Raw genomic sequence first — 4091 nt, 5'->3', positions numbered from 1 at the left:
CGACGCCGACGCTCGCCACCGCCTCGATCAGCTCGCTCGCTCCCTGGAGGTGGAGGAGAGCGGTGCTATCGCGCTGGCATGCTTCGGCCCATGCATCCGGGAAGAGCCCTTTCCCAAAGGGTTCATGCTCCCTCGCGACACCCCCAAGTACAATAGGACCGTGAAGCCAGAAGACTGGCTCACCGACTACACCACGGCCATTGGCATCACCGGTGCTAATCATCGTCTCGCCGTGCGCTATGCGCCGCTCATGCTCCAGGGGTTGGCCCACACGTGGTTGAACAGTCTGCCGATGGGCAGCATCAACACGTGGGTCGATTTCGAGCAAGCCTTCGTCCGCAACTTCACGGGGACCTACAAGCGACTCAGCCGCCCTAGCCAACTCACCATGTGCGTGCAAGGGCCTGCGGAGACCGGTCGCGAGTACCTCGCACGCTGGACCGAGCTCCGGAACAGCTGCGAGGGCGTCCATGAAGTCCAGGCGATCCAGTACTTCGTTAGCGGGTGCTGAGACGGCATCCTCCTCAAGCACAAGCTCTTACGCTCGGAGCCGGCCACCATGGCCACGCTCATGGTGACGGCGGACAAATATGCCAATGCCGACTCCGCCATGAAGATCCAGGTGGCGCTGGATGAAGCCGGAGGGGCAAAGACGGTTCCCCCTCCAAAGCCAGCCGGCGAAAGCAGCCGGCAGCATCACCAGAACAACAAGCGCAAGGCCGACCAGCCGGCACAGCGCCATGACATCTGACTCATCGCGGCCACCGAGCCCGCGGCGGACCCGGCGGCAAAGCGCCGGCAGACCAGCAAGACGGCGTGGCAACCCGCCATGAGTTTTGAAGAGATGCTCGACGCCCCCTGCAAGCACCACAATGGCGCAAGACCCTCCACACACACGCTTCGGCAGTGTGCCATCACCAAGTGCATCATGAGGGGCGACGTCCCGCCTCCTCCGGCTCCGGCTCCAGGCGCGGGGCAGCCGCCTCCAGCTGGCAGCGTGATGCGCGACGACACCTACCCGGACCAAAACGTGGCCTATGTCGTCTTCACCAGCCTCGGCGACGACAAGCGCAGTGAGCGCCTCCTTCGGGAGGAGGTGAACACCGTCGTCCCCGCCAAGCCGGAGTTCATGCACTGGTCGGATCGCCCGATCACCTGGACCCGGGAGGATCACCCGGTGGTCATACCGAGTCCGGGTGGTTATGCCCTCGTCCTCAAGCCCACCTTCATCATGCGGTGCACGTGCAAGTTCTCCCGAGTCCTCATCGATGGCGGCAGCAGCATCAACATCCTCTACCGTGACACGATGACCAAGCTCGGCCTCAAGGCCGAGGACCTGGAGCCGACCCGGACGATCTTCCACGGCATCGTGCCCGGCCTCTCCTGCTCTCCCATTGGCCGGGTCCGGCTCGATGTCCTGTTCGGTGACAGCAGCCACTTCCGACACGAACCAATCTAGTTCGAGGTGGTGGACCTGTCCAGCGCGTACCATGCATTGCTGGGCCGGCCCACGCTCACCAAGTTCAAGGCGGTTCCCCATTATGCGTATCTGGAGATGAAGATGTTGGGTCCCAAGGGCCTCATAACCATCACCGGTGATTACCGCAAGTCCCTGGAGTGCGCCCGACACGGCACCAAGTTGGCCGAATCGCTGGTCATTGCCGAGGAGCGGCGCCAACTCGACCGGATCGTCGCCCTGGCAGGTGAGGCCTCCACCGCGTCGATCTCGACCAAGGACCCGGCCGACGAGGCCTCCTTCAAACCCTCCAAGGAGACCAAGAAAGTGAAGCTGAACCCGGAAGACCCCAGCTGCAGCAAGTACGTTGTCGTAGGCGCCCTCCTCGACAGCAAATAGGAAGGCGAACTCGTCGACTTCCTCCGTGAGAATCGGGATATCTTCGCATGGACCCCCAAGGACATGTTGGGTATCCCGAGGAAGTACGCCAAGCACAAACTCCACGTCCGCAAGGACGCCAAGCCTATCCGTCAGCTCGTACGATGTTTTTCCGAAGAGAAGAGAAGGACCATTGGTGAAGAGGTCTCCAAGCTTTTGGCGCCAGCTTCATAATGGAAGTGTTTCACCCCGAGTGGCTGGCCAATCCAGTTATCGTCCTGAAGAAGAACGAGACCTGGCGCATGTGTATCAACTACACCAGCCTCAACAAGGCCTGTCCCATGGATCCTTTCGCTCTCCCACGGATCAACCAAGTCATCGACTCGACTGTAGGGTGTGAGCTCCTATCCTTCTTGGACGCTTACTCCGGCTACCACCAGATCAAGCTGGACCCGGCCGATGCCCTGAAGACGTCCTTCATCACGCCCTTTGGGGCGTATTGCTACATCACCATGTCGTTCGGCTTGAAGAACGCCGGTGCCACCTTCCAGTGTTGCATGTAGAAATGCCTGCTATCGCAACTCGGCCGCAATATCCACGTTTACGTGGACGACATTGTGGTAAAGACCAAGCGGCACCTCACGCTCCTCGACGACTTGAAGGAAACATTCGCCAACCTCCGCGAATAAAAGGTCAAGCTTAACCCGGAAAAGTGCGTCTTCGGCGTCCCGGCCGGAAAGCTACTCGGCTTCCTCGTCTCAGAACGCGACATTTAGGCAAACCCGGAGAAGATCAAGGCCATCGAGCGCATGCGCAAGCCGGCTTGGCTGCGCGATGTCCAGAAGTTCACCGGATGCTTGGCCTCGGTCAGCCGGTTTCTAAGCCGGCTGGGCGAGAGGGCGCTACCCCTATACCAGCTGATGAAGAAGACGAACCCGTTCGAATGGAATGACAAGGCAGACGAGGCCTTCCAAGACCTCAAGCGCATGCTCTCCACCGCACCAGTCTTGGCCGCGCCGACCGACAAGGAGCCGCTGTTGCTCTACATAGCCGCGACCTCGCAGGCGGTCAGCACGGTGCTGGTGGTCGAGCGACCAGAGAAAGGCAAGATCCAAGCCGTCCAGCGCCCAGCCTACTACCTGAGCGAGGTGCTCTCCATCTCCAAGCAAAACTACCCGCACTACCAGAAGATGTGTTACGTCGTGTACTTTACCGCCAAGAAGATGAAGCGGTACTTCCAAGAGCACGTCATCACCGTGGTCAGCACGGCACCTATCAGAGAAATCATCGGGTGTCGGGATGCCTCTGGCCGGGTTGCCAAGTGGGCGATCCAGCTAGCCGGCCACACCATCCTCTACGAGCCCTGCACCATGATCAAGTCTCAAGCCCTGGCCGACTTCCTCGTTGAATGGACTGAGACCTAGTACTTGCCGCCGCTCCCCGACTCGATGCATTGGCGCATGCACTTCGATGGATCCAAAATGTGACTCGACCTGGGGGCCGGCATCGTATTGTCGTCGCTGAAGGGCGACCGGCTCCGCTATGCACTCCAGATCCACTTCGCCGCCTCCAACAACGTCGCCGAGTACGAAGCCCTTGTGCACGGCCTCCGGCTCGCCAAGGAACTCGACATCCGGCGCATCCTGTGCTACGGCGACTCGGACCTGGTGGTGCAGCAGTGCTCCGGCGAGTGGGACACCCGCGACTCCAACATGGCAAGCTACCGCTTCCTCGTCCAGAAGCTGTTCGGATCCTTCGAGGGCTGCGAGTTCCTCCACGTCCCACGCGCGGAGAACGAAGCGGCCGACACGCTCGCCAAGATCACCTCGACCCGACAGTCCATCCCGTCCGGCGTCTTCCTCGATCACCTGCGCAAGCCGTCCGTCAAGCCATCGCCGGACTCCGAGTCCATCCACATTCCAGACGACCCGGACGCACCTCAACCTGGCCCGGGGGCTGCTGAACCCGGCCCGGGGGCTGCTCAGATCGACCCGGCCACCATCGCCCCGGACCCAGCCGTCGCCATCCCCGACCCGGGGGCTACTCAACCCGGCTCGGGGGCTGCCGACTCGAAACCCAACCTGGTGCCCGTCTTCGCCATGGTTACGACTCCATCTTGGGCCCTCCCAATATCAGAATTCCTAGAGAACGGGGTTCTCCCGATGGACGAGAACGAAGCCCGGCAAGTGCAGCGCCGGGTGTCCACCTACAGCATCATCAACAACGAGCTCGTGAAGCGCAGCTCCACCGGCGTGTT

The sequence above is a fragment of the Triticum aestivum genome, chromosome 4B, assembly GCF_018294505.1.
Source record: "Triticum aestivum cultivar Chinese Spring chromosome 4B, IWGSC CS RefSeq v2.1, whole genome shotgun sequence".
Taxonomy (NCBI): Eukaryota; Viridiplantae; Streptophyta; class Magnoliopsida; order Poales; family Poaceae; genus Triticum; species Triticum aestivum.
The sequence above is the reverse complement of the archived record's forward strand: the minus strand, read 5'-3'. Positions refer to the sequence as shown.